The following is a 17361-nucleotide window of genomic DNA, read 5'->3' on the forward strand; positions in this document are numbered from 1 at the left end:
TAGTGGTGTGGTAGTAGTGGTGTACTAGTTTTGATGTGGTAGTATTGGTGTACTAGTTGTGGTGTGGTAGTAGTCGTGTATTAGTTATGGTCTGGTAGTACTGGTGTACTAGTTGTGGTGTGGTTGTATTGGTGTACTAGTAGTGGTGTAATATTGGTGGTGTACTATTTATGGTGTGGTAGTAGTGGTGTACTAGTTGTGGAATGGTGGTAGTGGTATACTAGTGGTGGTGTAGTTGTGGTGGTGTACTAGTTGTCGTGTACTATTTGTGGTGTGGTAGTAGTGGTGTACTTGTGATGATGTGGTACTAGTGGTGTACTAGTGATGGTGTGGTAGTAGTGGTGTACTAGTGGTGTGGTAATAGTGGTGTACTAGTTGTGGTGGTGTAGTAGTGGTGTTCTAGTTGTGGTGTGGTAATAGTGTTGTACTAGTGATAATGTGGTAGTAGTGGTGTACTAGTGATGGTGTGGTAGTAGTGGTGTACTAGTTGTGGTGTGGTAGTAGTGGTGTACTAGTGATCGTGTGGTAGTAGTTGTGTACTAGTGGTGTTGTGGTAGTATCGGTGTAGTAGTTGTTGTGTGGTAGTAGAGGTGTACTAGTGATGGTGTGGTAGTAGTAGTGTACTAGTGATTGTGTGGTAGTAGTGGTGTACTAGTGATGGTGTGGTAGTAGTGGTGTACTAGGTATTATGTAGTAGTAGTGGTGTACAAGTTGTGGTGTGGTTGTAGTAGTGTACTAGTAATGGTGTGGTAGTAGTGGTGTTCAAGTGGTGGTGTGGTAGTAGTGCTGTACTAGTGGTGTGGTAGTAGTGGTGTACTAGTTTTGGTGTGGTAGTAGTGGTGTACTAGTTGTGGTGTGGTAGTAGTGGTGTACTAGTTGCGGTGTGGTAGTAGTGGTGTACTAGTTGTTGTGTGGTTGTATTGGTGTACTTGTAGTGGTGTACTATTGGTGGTGTACTATTTCTGGTGTGGTAGTAGAGGTCTACTAGTTGTGATTTGGTAGTAGTTGTGTACTAGTGGTTGTGTGCTAGAATTGGTGTACTAGTGGTGTTGTGGTAGTAGTGGTGTACTAGTGGTGGTGTGGTAGTAGTGATGTACTAGTGGTGGTGTGGTATTAGTCGTGTACAAGTGATGGTGAGGAAGTAGGTTTGTACTAGTTGTGGTTTAGTTGTAGTGGTGGACTAGTTGTGGTGTGGTAGTAGTGGTGTACTAGTTGTGGTGTACTACTTATGGTGTGGTAGTAGTGGTGTACTAGTTGTGCTGTGGTTTTTGTGGTGTGGTAGTAGTGGTGTACTAGTTATAGGGTGGTAGTAGTGGTGTACTATTTATGGTGTAGTAGTAGTTGTGCACTAGTTGTGGTGTGGCAGTAGTCGTGTGGCAGTAGTGGTGTACTAGTTGTGTTGTGGTAGTATTGGTGTACTAGATGTGGTGTTGTTGTCTGGTCAACTGGTGGAGGTGTACTAATTGTGGTGTTGTTGTAGTGGTGTTCTGGTGGTGGTGTACTAATTGTGGTGTGGTTGTTGTATTTTGATAGTAGGTGTGTACTAGTTGTGGTGTGGTAATAGTGGTGTACTAGGTGGGATGTATTAGTAGTGGTGTACTACTTATGGTGTGGTAGTAGTGGTGTACTAGTTGTGGTGTTGTAGTAGTGGTGTACTAGTTGTGGTTTGGTAGTAGTGGTGTACTAATGATGGTGTTGTAGTAGTGGTGTACTAGTTGTTGTTTAGTAGTAGTGGTGTACTAGTTGTGGAGTGGTATTAGTGGTGTACTAGTTGTGGAGTGGTAGTAGTGGTGTACTAGTGGGATGTGGTAGTAGTGGTGTACTAGTTGTGGTGTAGTAGTAGAGGTGTACTAGTTGTGGAGTGGTAGTAGTGTTGTACTAGTTGTAGTTTGGTAGTAGTGGTGCACTAGTTCTGGTGTGGTAGTAGTGGTGTACTAGTTCTGGTGAGCTAGTAGTGGTGTACTACTTGTGATGTACTAGTTGTGGTGTTGTAGCTGTGGTGTACTAGTTGTGGTGATGTAGTAGTTGTGTACTAGTTGTGGTATGGTAGTAGTGGTGTACTAGTTGTGGTATACTAGTTATGGTGTGGTAGTTGTGGTGTGGTAGTAGTGGTATACTAGTTATGGTGTGGTAGTTGTTGTGTGTTAGCAGTGGTGTACTAGTTGTGGAGTGGTAGTAATGGTGTACTAGTTGTGGAGTGGTAGTAGTGGTGTACTAGTGGTGATGTGGTAGTAGTGGTGTACTACTTGTGGTGTGGTAGTAGTGGCGTACTAGCTTTGATGAACTAGTTGTGGTGTTGTAGTAGTGGTGTACTAGTTGTGGTGTTGTAGTAATGGTGTACTAGTTTTGGTGTGGTAGTAGTGGTGTACTAGTTCTGGTATGGTAGTAGTGGTGTATTAGTTGTGGTGTGATAGTAGTGGCGTACTAGCTGTGATGAACTAGTTGTGGTGTTGTAGTAGTGGTGTAATAGTTGTGGTGTTGTAGTAGTGGTGTACTAGTTGCGGTATGGTAGTAGTGGTGCATTAGTTGTGGTGTACTAGTTGTGGTGTACTACTTATGGTGTGGTAGTAGTGGTGTACTAGTCGTGGTGTTGTTGTAGTTGTGTAATGGTGGTGGTGTTCTAATTGTGGTGTGGTAGTAGAGGTGTACTAGTTTTGGTGTGGTAATAGAGGTGGTCTAGTTGGGGTATATTATTAGTGGTGTACTACTTGTGGTTTGGTTGTAGTGGTGTACTAGTTGTGGTGTTGTAGTAGTGGTGTACTAGTTGTGGTGTGTTAGTAGAGGTGTAATAGTTGTGGTGTGGTAGTAGTGGTGTACTACTGGTGGTGTTGTAGTGGTGGTGTACCAGTTGTTGTGTGGTAGTAGTGGTGTACTAGTTGTGGAGTGGTAGTAGTGGTGTACTAGTGGTGATGTGGTAGTATTGGTGTGCTAGTTGTGGTGTGGTTGTAGTGATGTACTACTTATAGAGTGGTAGTAGTGGTGTACTAGTGGTGATGTGGTAGTAGTGGTGTACTACTTGTTGAGTGGTAGTAGTGGTGTACTAGTTGTGGAGTGGTAGTAGTGGTATACTTTTGGTGATGTGGTAGTAGCGGTGTTTTAGTGGTGATGTAGTAGTAGTGGTGTACTAGTTGTGGAGTCGTAGTAGTGGTATACTAGTGGTGGTGTAGTTGTGGTTGTGTACTAGTTGTCGTGTACTATTTGTGGTGTGGTAGTAGTGGTGTACTTGTGATGGTGATGTACTTGTAGTGTACTAGTGATGATGTGGTATTAGTGGTGTACTAGTGGTGTACTAGTTGTGGCGTTGTAGTAGTGGTGTACTAGTTGTGGTGAGGTAGTAGTGGTGTACTAGTGATGGTGTGGTAGTAGTGGTGTACTAGTGGTGGTGTGGTAGTAGTGGTGTACTAGTGGTGGTGTGGTAGTAGTGGTGTACAAGTAGGTGTGTGGTTGTAGTAGTGTACTAGTGATGGTGTGGTAGTGGTGGTGTACTAGTGGTGGTGTGGTAGTAGTGATGTACTAGTGGTGTGGTAGTAGTGGTGTACTAGTTTTTGATGTGGTAGTATTGGTGTACTAGTTGTGGTGTGGTAGTAGTCGTGTATTAGTTGTGGTCTGGTAGTACTGGTGTACTAGTTGTGGTGTGTTTGTATTGGTGTACTAGTAGTGGTGTAATATTGGTGGTGTACTATTTATGGTGTGGTAGTAGTGGTGTACTAGTTGTGGAATGGTGGTAGTGGTATACTAGTGGTGGTGTAGTTGTGGTGGTGTACTAGTTGTCGTGTACTATTTGTGGTGTGGTAGTAGTGGTGTACTTGTGATGATGTGGTACTAGTGGTGTACTAGTGATGGTGTGGTAGTAGTGGTGTACTAGTGGTGTGGTAATAGTGGTGTACTAGTTGTGGTGGTGTAGTAGTGGTGTTCTAGTTGTGGTGTGGTAATAGTGTTGTACTAGTGATAATGTGGTAGTAGTGGTGTACTAGTGATGGTGTGGTAGTAGTGGTGTACTAGTTGTGGTGTGGTAGTAGTGGTGTACTAGTGATCGTGTGGTAGTAGTTGTGTACTAGTGGTGTTGTGGTAGTATCGGTGTAGTAGTTGTTGTGTGGTAGTAGAGGTGTACTAGTGATGGTGTGGTAGTAGTAGTGTACTAGTGATTGTGTGGTAGTAGTGGTGTACTAGTGATGGTGTGGTAGTAGTGGTGTACTAGGTATGGTGTAGTAGTAGTGGTGTACAAGTTGTGGTGTGGTTGTAGTAGTGTACTAGTAATGGTGTGGTAGTAGTGGTGTACAAGTGGTGGTGTGGTAGTAGTGCTGTACTAGTGGTGTGGTAGTAGTGGTGTACTAGTTTTGGTGTGGTAGTAGTGGTGTACTAGTTGTGGTGTGGTAGTAGTGGTGTACTAGTTGCGGTGTGGTAGTAGTGGTGTACTAGTTGTTGTGTGGTTGTATTGGTGTACTTGTAGTGGTGTACTATTGGTGGTGTACTATTTCTGGTGTGGTAGTAGAGGTCTACTAGTTGTGATTTGGTAGTAGTTGTGTACTAGTGGTTGTGTGCTAGAATTGGTGTACTAGTGGTGTTGTGGTAGTAGTGGTGTACTAGTGGTGGTGTGGTAGTAGTGGTGTACTAGTGGTGGTGTGGTATTAGTCGTGTACAAGTGATGGTGAGGAAGTAGGTTTGTACTAGTTGTGGTTTAGTTGTAGTGGTGGACTAGTTGTGGTGTGGTAGTAGTGGTGTACTAGTTGTGGTGTACTACTTATGGTGTGGTAGTAGTGGTGTACTAGTTTTGCTGTGGTTGTTGTGGTGTGGTAGTAGTGGTGTACTAGTTATAGGGTGGTAGTAGTGGTGTACTATTTATGGTGTAGTAGTAGTTGTGTACTAGTTGTGGTGTGGCAGTAGTCGTGTGGCAGTAGTGGTGTACTAGTTGTGTTGTGGTAGTATTGGTGTACTAGATGTGGTGTTGTTGTCTGGTCAACTGGTGGAGGTGTACTAATTGTGGTGTTGTTGTAGTGGTGTTCTGGTGGTGGTGTACTAATTGTGGTGTGGTTGTTGTATTTTGATAGTAGGTGTGTACTAGTTGTGGTGTGGTAATAGTGGTGTACTAGGTGGGATGTATTAGTAGTGGTGTACTACTTATGGTGTGGTAGTAGTGGTGTACTAGTTGTGGTGTTGTAGTAGTGGTGTACTAGTTGTGGTTTGGTAGTAGTGGTGTACTAATGATGGTGTTGTAGTAGTGGTGTACTAGTTGTTGTTTAGTAGTAGTGGTGTACTAGTTGTGGAGTGGTATTAGTGGTGTACTAGTTGTGGAGTGGTAGTAGTGGTGTACTAGTGGGATGTGGTAGTAGTGGTGTACTAGTTGTGGTGTAGTAGTAGAGGTGTACTAGTTGTGGAGTGGTAGTAGTGTTGTACTAGTTGTAGTTTGGTAGTAGTGGTGCACTAGTTCTGGTGTGGTAGTAGTGGTGTACTAGTTCTGGTGAGCTAGTAGTGGTGTACTACTTGTGATGTACTAGTTGTGGTGTTGTAGCTGTGGTGTACTAGTTGTGGTGATGTAGTAGTTGTGTACTAGTTGTGGTATGGTAGTAGTGGTGTACTAGTTGTGGTATACTAGTTATGGTGTGGTAGTTGTGGTGTGGTAGTAGTGGTATACTAGTTATGGTGTGGTAGTTGTTGTGTGTTAGCAGTGGTGTACTAGTTGTGGAGTGGTAGTAATGGTGTACTAGTTGTGGAGTGGTAGTAGTGGTGTACTAGTGGTGATGTGGTAGTAGTGGTGTACTACTTGTGGTGTGGTAGTAGTGGCGTACTAGCTTTGATGAACTAGTTGTGGTGTTGTAGTAGTGGTGTACTAGTTGTGGTGTTGTAGTAATGGTGTACTAGTTTTGGTGTGGTAGTAGTGGTGTACTAGTTCTGGTATGGTAGTAGTGGTGTATTAGTTGTGGTGTGATAGTAGTGGCGTACTAGCTGTGATGAACTAGTTGTGGTGTTGTAGTAGTGGTGTACTAGTTGTGGTGTTGTAGTAGTGGTGTACTAGTTGCGGTATGGTAGTAGTGGTGCATTAGTTGTGGTGTACTAGTTGTGGTGTACTACTTATGGTGTGGTAGTAGTGGTGTACTAGTCGTGGTGTTGTTGTAGTTGTGTAATGGTGGTGGTGTTCTAATTGTGGTGTGGTAGTAGAGGTGTACTAGTTTTGGTGTGGTAATAGAGGTGGTCTAGTTGGGGTATATTATTAGTGGTGTACTACTTGTGGTTTGGTTGTAGTGGTGTACTAGTTGTGGTGTTGTAGTAGTGGTGTACTAGTTGTGGTGTGTTAGTAGAGGTGTAATAGTTGTGGTGTGGTAGTAGTGGTGTACTACTGGTGGTGTTGTAGTGGTGGTGTACCAGTTGTTGTGTGGTAGTAGTGGTGTACTAGTTGTGGAGTGGTAGTAGTGGTGTACTAGTGGTGATGTGGTAGTATTGGTGTGCTAGTTGTGGTGTGGTTGTAGTGATGTACTACTTATAGAGTGGTAGTAGTGGTGTACTAGTGGTGATGTGGTAGTAGTGGTGTACTACTTGTTGAGTGGTAGTAGTGGTGTACTAGTTGTGGAGTGGTAGTAGTGGTATACTTTTGGTGATGTGGTAGTAGCGGTGTTTTAGTGGTGATGTAGTAGTAGTGGTGTACTAGTTGTGGAGTCGTAGTAGTGGTATACTAGTGGTGGTGTAGTTGTGGTTGTGTACTAGTTGTCGTGTACTATTTGTGGTGTGGTAGTAGTGGTGTACTTGTGATGGTGATGTACTTGTAGTGTACTAGTGATGATGTGGTATTAGTGGTGTACTAGTGGTGTACTAGTTGTGGTGTTGTAGTAGTGGTGTACTAGTTGTGGTGAGGTAGTAGTGGTGTACTAGTGATGGTGTGGTAGTAGTGGTGTACTAGTGGTGGTGTGGTAGTAGTGGTGTACTAGTGGTGGTGTGGTAGTAGTGGTGTACAAGTAGGTGTGTGGTTGTAGTAGTGTACTAGTGATGGTGTGGTAGTGGTGGTGTACTAGTGGTGGTGTGGTAGTAGTGATGTACTAGTGGTGTGGTAGTAGTGGTGTACTAGTTTTGATGTGGTAGTATTGGTGTACTAGTTGTGGTGTGGTAGTAGTCGTGTATTAGTTGTGGTCTGGTAGTACTGGTGTACTAGTTGTGGTGTGGTTATATTGGTGTACTAGTAGTGGTGTAATATTGGTGGTGTACTATTTATGGTGTGGTAGTAGTGGTGTACTAGTTGTGGAATGGTGGTAGTGGTATACTAGTGGTGGTGTAGTTGTGGTGGTGTACTAGTTGTCGTGTACTATTTGTGGTGTGGTAGTAGTGGTGTACTTGTGATGATGTGGTACTAGTGGTGTACTAGTGATGGTGTGGTAGTAGTGGTGTACTAGTGGTGTGGTAATAGTGGTGTACTAGTTGTGGTGGTGTAGTAGTGGTGTTCTAGTTGTGGTGTGGTAATAGTGTTGTACTAGTGATAATGTGGTAGTAGTGGTGTACTAGTGATGGTGTGGTAGTAGTGGTGTTCTAGTTGTGGTGTGGTAGTAGTGGTGTACTAGTGATCGTGTGGTAGTAGTTGTGTACTAGTGGTGTTGTGGTAGTATCGGTGTAGTAGTTGTTGTGTGGTAGTAGAGGTGTACTAGTGATGGTGTGGTAGTAGTAGTGTACTAGTGATTGTGTGGTAGTAGTGGTGTACTAGTGATGGTGTGGTAGTAGTGGTGTACTAGGTATGGTGTAGTAGTAGTGGTGTACAAGTTGTGGTGTGGTTGTAGTAGTGTACTAGTAATGGTGTGGTAGTAGTGGTGTACAAGTGGTGGTGTGGTAGTAGTGCTGTACTAGTGGTGTGATAGTAGTGGTGTACTAGTTTTGGTGTGGTAGTAGTGGTGTACTAGTTGTGGTGTGGTAGTAGTGGTGTACTAGTTGCGGTGTGGTAGTAGTGGTGTACTAGTTGTTGTGTGGCAGTAGTCGTGTGGCAGTAGTGGTGTACTAGTTGTGTTGTGGTAGTATTGGTGTACTAGATGTGGTGTTGTTGTCTGGTCAACTGGTGGAGGTGTACTAATTGTGGTGTTGTTGTAGTGGTGTTCTGGTGGTGGTGTACTAATTGTGGTGTGGTTGTTGTATTTTGATAGTAGGTGTGTACTAGTTGTGGTGTGGTAATAGTGGTGTACTAGGTGGGATGTATTAGTAGTGGTGTACTACTTATGGTGTGGTAGTAGTGGTGTACTAGTTGTGGTGTTGTAGTAGTGGTGTGGTAGTAGTGGTGTACTAGTTATAGGGTGGTAGTAGTGGTGTACTATTTATGGTGTAGTAGTAGTTTGTGTACTAGTTGTGGTGTGGCAGTAGTCGTGTGGCAGTAGTGGTGTACTAGTTGTGTTGTGGTAGTATTGGTGTACTAGATGTGGTGTTGTTGTCTGGTCAACTGGTGGAGGTGTACTAATTGTGGTGTTGTTGTAGTGGTGTTCTGGTGGTGGTGTACTAATTGTGGTGTGGTTGTTGTATTTTGATAGTAGGTGTGTACTAGTTGTGGTGTGGTAATAGTGGTGTACTAGGTGGGATGTATTAGTAGTGGTGTACTACTTATGGTGTGGTAGTAGTGGTGTACTAGTTGTGGTGTTGTAGTAGTGGTGTACTAGTTGTGGTTTGGTAGTAGTGGTGTACTAATGATGGTGTTGTAGTAGTGGTGTACTAGTTGTTGTTTAGTAGTAGTGGTGTACTAGTTGTGGAGTGGTATTAGTGGTGTACTAGTTGTGGAGTGGTAGTAGTGGTGTACTAGTGGGATGTGGTAGTAGTGGTGTACTAGTTGTGGTGTAGTAGTAGTGGTGTACTAGTTGTGGAGTGGTAGTAGTGTTGTACTAGTTGTAGTTTGGTAGTAGTGGTGCACTAGTTCTGGTGTGGTAGTAGTGGTGTACTAGTTCTGGTGAGCTAGTAGTGGTGTACTACTTGTGATGTACTAGTTGTGGTGTTGTAGCTGTGGTGTACTAGTTGTGGTGATGTAGTAGTTGTGTACTAGTTGTGGTATGGTAGTAGTGGTGTACTAGTTGTGGTATACTAGTTATGGTGTGGTAGTTGTGGTGTGGTAGTAGTGGTATACTAGTTATGGTGTGGTAGTTTTTGTGTGTTAGCAGTGGTGTACTAGTTGTGGAGTGGTAGTAATGGTGTACTAGTTGTGGAGTGGTAGTAGTGGTGTACTAGTGGTGATGTGGTAGTAGTGGTGTACTACTTGTGGTGTGGTAGTAGTGGCGTACTAGCTTTGATGAACTAGTTGTGGTGTTGTAGTAGTGGTGTACTAGTTGTGGTGTTGTAGTAATGGTGTACTAGTTTTGGTGTGGTAGTAGTGGTGTACTAGTTCTGGTATGGTAGTAGTGGTGTATTAGTTGTGGTGTGATAGTAGTGGCGTACTAGCTGTGATGAACTAGTTGTGGTGTTGTAGTAGTGGTGTACTAGTTGTGGTGTTGTAGTAGTGGTGTACTAGTTGCGGTATGGTAGTAGTGGTGCATTAGTTGTGGTGTACTAGTTGTGGTGTACTACTTATGGTGTGGTAGTAGTGGTGTACTAGTCGTGGTGTTGTTGTAGTTGTGTAATGGTGGTGGTGTTCTAATTGTGGTGTGGTAGTAGAGGTGTACTAGTTTTGGTGTGGTAATAGAGGTGGTCTAGTTGGGGTATATTATTAGTGGTGTACTACTTGTGGTTTGGTTGTAGTGGTGTTCTAGTTGTGGTGTTGTAGTAGTGGTGTACTAGTTGTGGTGTGTTAGTAGAGGTGTAATAGTTGTGGTGTGGTAGTAGTGGTGTACTACTGGTGGTGTTGTAGTGGTGGTGTACCAGTTGTTGTGTGGTAGTAGTGGTGTACTAGTTGTGGAGTGGTAGTAGTGGTGTACTAGTGGTGATGTGGTAGTATTGGTGTGCTAGTTGTGGTGTGGTTGTAGTGATGTACTACTTATAGAGTGGTAGTAGTGGTGTACTAGTGGTGATGTGGTAGTAGTGGTGTACTACTTGTTGAGTGGTAGTAGTGGTGTACTAGTTGTGGAGTGGTAGTAGTGGTATACTTTTGGTGATGTGGTAGTAGCGGTGTTTTAGTGGTGATGTAGTAGTAGTGGTGTACTAGTTGTGGAGTCGTAGTAGTGGTATACTAGTGGTGGTGTAGTTGTGGTTGTGTACTAGTTGTCGTGTACTATTTGTGGTGTGGTAGTAGTGGTATACTTGTGATGGTGATGTACTTGTAGTGTACTAGTGATGATGTGGTATTAGTGGTGTACTAGTGGTGTACTAGTTGTGGCGTTGTAGTAGTGGTGTACTAGTTGTGGTGAGGTAGTAGTGGTGTACTAGTGATGGTGTGGTAGTAGTGGTGTACTAGTGGTGGTGTGGTAGTAGTGGTGTACTAGTGGTGGTGTGGTAGTAGTGGTGTACAAGTAGGTGTGTGGTTGTAGTAGTGTACTAGTGATGGTGTGGTAGTGGTGGTGTACTAGTGGTGGTGTGGTAGTAGTGATGTACTAGTGGTGTGGTAGTAGTGGTGTACTAGTTTTGATGTGGTAGTATTGGTGTACTAGTTGTGGTGTGGTAGTAGTCGTGTATTAGTTATGGTCTGGTAGTACTGGTGTACTAGTTGTGGTGTGGTTGTATTGGTGTACTAGTAGTGGTGTAATATTGGTGGTGTACTATTTATGGTGTGGTAGTAGTGGTGTACTAGTTGTGGAATGGTGGTAGTGGTATACTAGTGGTGGTGTAGTTGTGGTGGTGTACTAGTTGTCGTGTACTATTTGTGGTGTGGTAGTAGTGGTGTACTTGTGATGATGTGGTACTAGTGGTGTACTAGTGATGGTGTGGTAGTAGTGGTGTACTAGTGGTGTGGTAATAGTGGTGTACTAGTTGTGGTGGTGTAGTAGTGGTGTTCTAGTTGTGGTGTGGTAATAGTGTTGTACTAGTGATAATGTGGTAGTAGTGGTGTACTAGTGATGGTGTGGTAGTAGTGGTGTACTAGTTGTGGTGTGGTAGTAGTGGTGTACTAGTGATCGTGTGGTAGTAGTTGTGTACTAGTGGTGTTGTGGTAGTATCGGTGTAGTAGTTGTTGTGTGGTAGTAGAGGTGTACTAGTGATGGTGTGGTAGTAGTAGTGTACTAGTGATTGTGTGGTAGTAGTGGTGTACTAGTGATGGTGTGGTAGTAGTGGTGTACTAGGTATTATGTAGTAGTAGTGGTGTACAAGTTGTGGTGTGGTTGTAGTAGTGTACTAGTAATGGTGTGGTAGTAGTGGTGTTCAAGTGGTGGTGTGGTAGTAGTGCTGTACTAGTGGTGTGGTAGTAGTGGTGTACTAGTTTTGGTGTGGTAGTAGTGGTGTACTAGTTGTGGTGTGGTAGTAGTGGTGTACTAGTTGCGGTGTGGTAGTAGTGGTGTACTAGTTGTTGTGTGGTTGTATTGGTGTACTTGTAGTGGTGTACTATTGGTGGTGTACTATTTCTGGTGTGGTAGTAGAGGTCTACTAGTTGTGATTTGGTAGTAGTTGTGTACTAGTGGTTGTGTGCTAGAATTGGTGTACTAGTGGTGTTGTGGTAGTAGTGGTGTACTAGTGGTGGTGTGGTAGTAGTGATGTACTAGTGGTGGTGTGGTATTAGTCGTGTACAAGTGATGGTGAGGAAGTAGGTTTGTACTAGTTGTGGTTTAGTTGTAGTGGTGGACTAGTTGTGGTGTGGTAGTAGTGGTGTACTAGTTGTGGTGTACTACTTATGGTGTGGTAGTAGTGGTGTACTAGTTGTGCTGTGGTTTTTGTGGTGTGGTAGTAGTGGTGTACTAGTTATAGGGTGGTAGTAGTGGTGTACTATTTATGGTGTAGTAGTAGTTGTGCACTAGTTGTGGTGTGGCAGTAGTCGTGTGGCAGTAGTGGTGTACTAGTTGTGTTGTGGTAGTATTGGTGTACTAGATGTGGTGTTGTTGTCTGGTCAACTGGTGGAGGTGTACTAATTGTGGTGTTGTTGTAGTGGTGTTCTGGTGGTGGTGTACTAATTGTGGTGTGGTTGTTGTATTTTGATAGTAGGTGTGTACTAGTTGTGGTGTGGTAATAGTGGTGTACTAGGTGGGATGTATTAGTAGTGGTGTACTACTTATGGTGTGGTAGTAGTGGTGTACTAGTTGTGGTGTTGTAGTAGTGGTGTACTAGTTGTGGTTTGGTAGTAGTGGTGTACTAATGATGGTGTTGTAGTAGTGGTGTACTAGTTGTTGTTTAGTAGTAGTGGTGTACTAGTTGTGGAGTGGTATTAGTGGTGTACTAGTTGTGGAGTGGTAGTAGTGGTGTACTAGTGGGATGTGGTAGTAGTGGTGTACTAGTTGTGGTGTAGTAGTAGAGGTGTACTAGTTGTGGAGTGGTAGTAGTGTTGTACTAGTTGTAGTTTGGTAGTAGTGGTGCACTAGTTCTGGTGTGGTAGTAGTGGTGTACTAGTTCTGGTGAGCTAGTAGTGGTGTACTACTTGTGATGTACTAGTTGTGGTGTTGTAGCTGTGGTGTACTAGTTGTGGTGATGTAGTAGTTGTGTACTAGTTGTGGTATGGTAGTAGTGGTGTACTAGTTGTGGTATACTAGTTATGGTGTGGTAGTTGTGGTGTGGTAGTAGTGGTATACTAGTTATGGTGTGGTAGTTGTTGTGTGTTAGCAGTGGTGTACTAGTTGTGGAGTGGTAGTAATGGTGTACTAGTTGTGGAGTGGTAGTAGTGGTGTACTAGTGGTGATGTGGTAGTAGTGGTGTACTACTTGTGGTGTGGTAGTAGTGGCGTACTAGCTTTGATGAACTAGTTGTGGTGTTGTAGTAGTGGTGTACTAGTTGTGGTGTTGTAGTAATGGTGTACTAGTTTTGGTGTGGTAGTAGTGGTGTACTAGTTCTGGTATGGTAGTAGTGGTGTATTAGTTGTGGTGTGATAGTAGTGGCGTACTAGCTGTGATGAACTAGTTGTGGTGTTGTAGTAGTGGTGTAATAGTTGTGGTGTTGTAGTAGTGGTGTACTAGTTGCGGTATGGTAGTAGTGGTGCATTAGTTGTGGTGTACTAGTTGTGGTGTACTACTTATGGTGTGGTAGTAGTGGTGTACTAGTCGTGGTGTTGTTGTAGTTGTGTAATGGTGGTGGTGTTCTAATTGTGGTGTGGTAGTAGAGGTGTACTAGTTTTGGTGTGGTAATAGAGGTGGTCTAGTTGGGGTATATTATTAGTGGTGTACTACTTGTGGTTTGGTTGTAGTGGTGTACTAGTTGTGGTGTTGTAGTAGTGGTGTACTAGTTGTGGTGTGTTAGTAGAGGTGTAATAGTTGTGGTGTGGTAGTAGTGGTGTACTACTGGTGGTGTTGTAGTGGTGGTGTACCAGTTGTTGTGTGGTAGTAGTGGTGTACTAGTTGTGGAGTGGTAGTAGTGGTGTACTAGTGGTGATGTGGTAGTATTGGTGTGCTAGTTGTGGTGTGGTTGTAGTGATGTACTACTTATAGAGTGGTAGTAGTGGTGTACTAGTGGTGATGTGGTAGTAGTGGTGTACTACTTGTTGAGTGGTAGTAGTGGTGTACTAGTTGTGGAGTGGTAGTAGTGGTATACTTTTGGTGATGTGGTAGTAGCGGTGTTTTAGTGGTGATGTAGTAGTAGTGGTGTACTAGTTGTGGAGTCGTAGTAGTGGTATACTAGTGGTGGTGTAGTTGTGGTTGTGTACTAGTTGTCGTGTACTATTTGTGGTGTGGTAGTAGTGGTGTACTTGTGATGGTGATGTACTTGTAGTGTACTAGTGATGATGTGGTATTAGTGGTGTACTAGTGGTGTACTAGTTGTGGCGTTGTAGTAGTGGTGTACTAGTTGTGGTGAGGTAGTAGTGGTGTACTAGTGATGGTGTGGTAGTAGTGGTGTACTAGTGGTGGTGTGGTAGTAGTGGTGTACTAGTGGTGGTGTGGTAGTAGTGGTGTACAAGTAGGTGTGTGGTTGTAGTAGTGTACTAGTGATGGTGTGGTAGTGGTGGTGTACTAGTGGTGGTGTGGTAGTAGTGATGTACTAGTGGTGTGGTAGTAGTGGTGTACTAGTTTTGATGTGGTAGTATTGGTGTACTAGTTGTGGTGTGGTAGTAGTCGTGTATTAGTTGTGGTCTGGTAGTACTGGTGTACTAGTTGTGGTGTGTTTGTATTGGTGTACTAGTAGTGGTGTAATATTGGTGGTGTACTATTTATGGTGTGGTAGTAGTGGTGTACTAGTTGTGGAATGGTGGTAGTGGTATACTAGTGGTGGTGTAGTTGTGGTGGTGTACTAGTTGTCGTGTACTATTTGTGGTGTGGTAGTAGTGGTGTACTTGTGATGATGTGGTACTAGTGGTGTACTAGTGATGGTGTGGTAGTAGTGGTGTACTAGTGGTGTGGTAATAGTGGTGTACTAGTTGTGGTGGTGTAGTAGTGGTGTTCTAGTTGTGGTGTGGTAATAGTGTTGTACTAGTGATAATGTGGTAGTAGTGGTGTACTAGTGATGGTGTGGTAGTAGTGGTGTACTAGTTGTGGTGTGGTAGTAGTGGTGTACTAGTGATCGTGTGGTAGTAGTTGTGTACTAGTGGTGTTGTGGTAGTATCGGTGTAGTAGTTGTTGTGTGGTAGTAGAGGTGTACTAGTGATGGTGTGGTAGTAGTAGTGTACTAGTGATTGTGTGGTAGTAGTGGTGTACTAGTGATGGTGTGGTAGTAGTGGTGTACTAGGTATGGTGTAGTAGTAGTGGTGTACAAGTTGTGGTGTGGTTGTAGTAGTGTACTAGTAATGGTGTGGTAGTAGTGGTGTACAAGTGGTGGTGTGGTAGTAGTGCTGTACTAGTGGTGTGGTAGTAGTGGTGTACTAGTTTTGGTGTGGTAGTAGTGGTGTACTAGTTGTGGTGTGGTAGTAGTGGTGTACTAGTTGCGGTGTGGTAGTAGTGGTGTACTAGTTGTTGTGTGGTTGTATTGGTGTACTTGTAGTGGTGTACTATTGGTGGTGTACTATTTCTGGTGTGGTAGTAGAGGTCTACTAGTTGTGATTTGGTAGTAGTTGTGTACTAGTGGTTGTGTGCTAGAATTGGTGTACTAGTGGTGTTGTGGTAGTAGTGGTGTACTAGTGGTGGTGTGGTAGTAGTGGTGTACTAGTGGTGGTGTGGTATTAGTCGTGTACAAGTGATGGTGAGGAAGTAGGTTTGTACTAGTTGTGGTTTAGTTGTAGTGGTGGACTAGTTGTGGTGTGGTAGTAGTGGTGTACTAGTTGTGGTGTACTACTTATGGTGTGGTAGTAGTGGTGTACTAGTTTTGCTGTGGTTGTTGTGGTGTGGTAGTAGTGGTGTACTAGTTATAGGGTGGTAGTAGTGGTGTACTATTTATGGTGTAGTAGTAGTTGTGTACTAGTTGTGGTGTGGCAGTAGTCGTGTGGCAGTAGTGGTGTACTAGTTGTGTTGTGGTAGTATTGGTGTACTAGATGTGGTGTTGTTGTCTGGTCAACTGGTGGAGGTGTACTAATTGTGGTGTTGTTGTAGTGGTGTTCTGGTGGTGGTGTACTAATTGTGGTGTGGTTGTTGTATTTTGATAGTAGGTGTGTACTAGTTGTGGTGTGGTAATAGTGGTGTACTAGGTGGGATGTATTAGTAGTGGTGTACTACTTATGGTGTGGTAGTAGTGGTGTACTAGTTGTGGTGTTGTAGTAGTGGTGTACTAGTTGTGGTTTGGTAGTAGTGGTGTACTAATGATGGTGTTGTAGTAGTGGTGTACTAGTTGTTGTTTAGTAGTAGTGGTGTACTAGTTGTGGAGTGGTATTAGTGGTGTACTAGTTGTGGAGTGGTAGTAGTGGTGTACTAGTGGGATGTGGTAGTAGTGGTGTACTAGTTGTGGTGTAGTAGTAGAGGTGTACTAGTTGTGGAGTGGTAGTAGTGTTGTACTAGTTGTAGTTTGGTAGTAGTGGTGCACTAGTTCTGGTGTGGTAGTAGTGGTGTACTAGTTCTGGTGAGCTAGTAGTGGTGTACTACTTGTGATGTACTAGTTGTGGTGTTGTAGCTGTGGTGTACTAGTTGTGGTGATGTAGTAGTTGTGTACTAGTTGTGGTATGGTAGTAGTGGTGTACTAGTTGTGGTATACTAGTTATGGTGTGGTAGTTGTGGTGTGGTAGTAGTGGTATACTAGTTATGGTGTGGTAGTTGTTGTGTGTTAGCAGTGGTGTACTAGTTGTGGAGTGGTAGTAATGGTGTACTAGTTGTGGAGTGGTAGTAGTGGTGTACTAGTGGTGATGTGGTAGTAGTGGTGTACTACTTGTGGTGTGGTAGTAGTGGCGTACTAGCTTTGATGAACTAGTTGTGGTGTTGTAGTAGTGGTGTACTAGTTGTGGTGTTGTAGTAATGGTGTACTAGTTTTGGTGTGGTAGTAGTGGTGTACTAGTTCTGGTATGGTAGTAGTGGTGTATTAGTTGTGGTGTGATAGTAGTGGCGTACTAGCTGTGATGAACTAGTTGTGGTGTTGTAGTAGTGGTGTACTAGTTGTGGTGTTGTAGTAGTGGTGTACTAGTTGCGGTATGGTAGTAGTGGTGCATTAGTTGTGGTGTACTAGTTGTGGTGTACTACTTATGGTGTGGTAGTAGTGGTGTACTAGTCGTGGTGTTGTTGTAGTTGTGTAATGGTGGTGGTGTTCTAATTGTGGTGTGGTAGTAGAGGTGTACTAGTTTTGGTGTGGTAATAGAGGTGGTCTAGTTGGGGTATATTATTAGTGGTGTACTACTTGTGGTTTGGTTGTAGTGGTGTACTAGTTGTGGTGTTGTAGTAGTGGTGTACTAGTTGTGGTGTGTTAGTAGAGGTGTAATAGTTGTGGTGTGGTAGTAGTGGTGTACTACTGGTGGTGTTGTAGTGGTGGTGTACCAGTTGTTGTGTGGTAGTAGTGGTGTACTAGTTGTGGAGTGGTAGTAGTGGTGTACTAGTGGTGATGTGGTAGTATTGGTGTGCTAGTTGTGGTGTGGTTGTAGTGATGTACTACTTATAGAGTGGTAGTAGTGGTGTACTAGTGGTGATGTGGTAGTAGTGGTGTACTACTTGTTGAGTGGTAGTAGTGGTGTACTAGTTGTGGAGTGGTAGTAGTGGTATACTTTTGGTGATGTGGTAGTAGCGGTGTTTTAGTGGTGATGTAGTAGTAGTGGTGTACTAGTTGTGGAGTCGTAGTAGTGGTATACTAGTGGTGGTGTAGTTGTGGTTGTGTACTAGTTGTCGTGTACTATTTGTGGTGTGGTAGTAGTGGTGTACTTGTGATGGTGATGTACTTGTAGTGTACTAGTGATGATGTGGTATTAGTGGTGTACTAGTGGTGTACTAGTTGTGGTGTTGTAGTAGTGGTGTACTAGTTGTGGTGAGGTAGTAGTGGTGTACTAGTGATGGTGTGGTAGTAGTGGTGTAC

Source organism: Procambarus clarkii, chromosome 54 (assembly GCF_040958095.1).
Source record: "Procambarus clarkii isolate CNS0578487 chromosome 54, FALCON_Pclarkii_2.0, whole genome shotgun sequence".
NCBI lineage: Eukaryota > Metazoa > Arthropoda > Malacostraca > Decapoda > Cambaridae > Procambarus > Procambarus clarkii.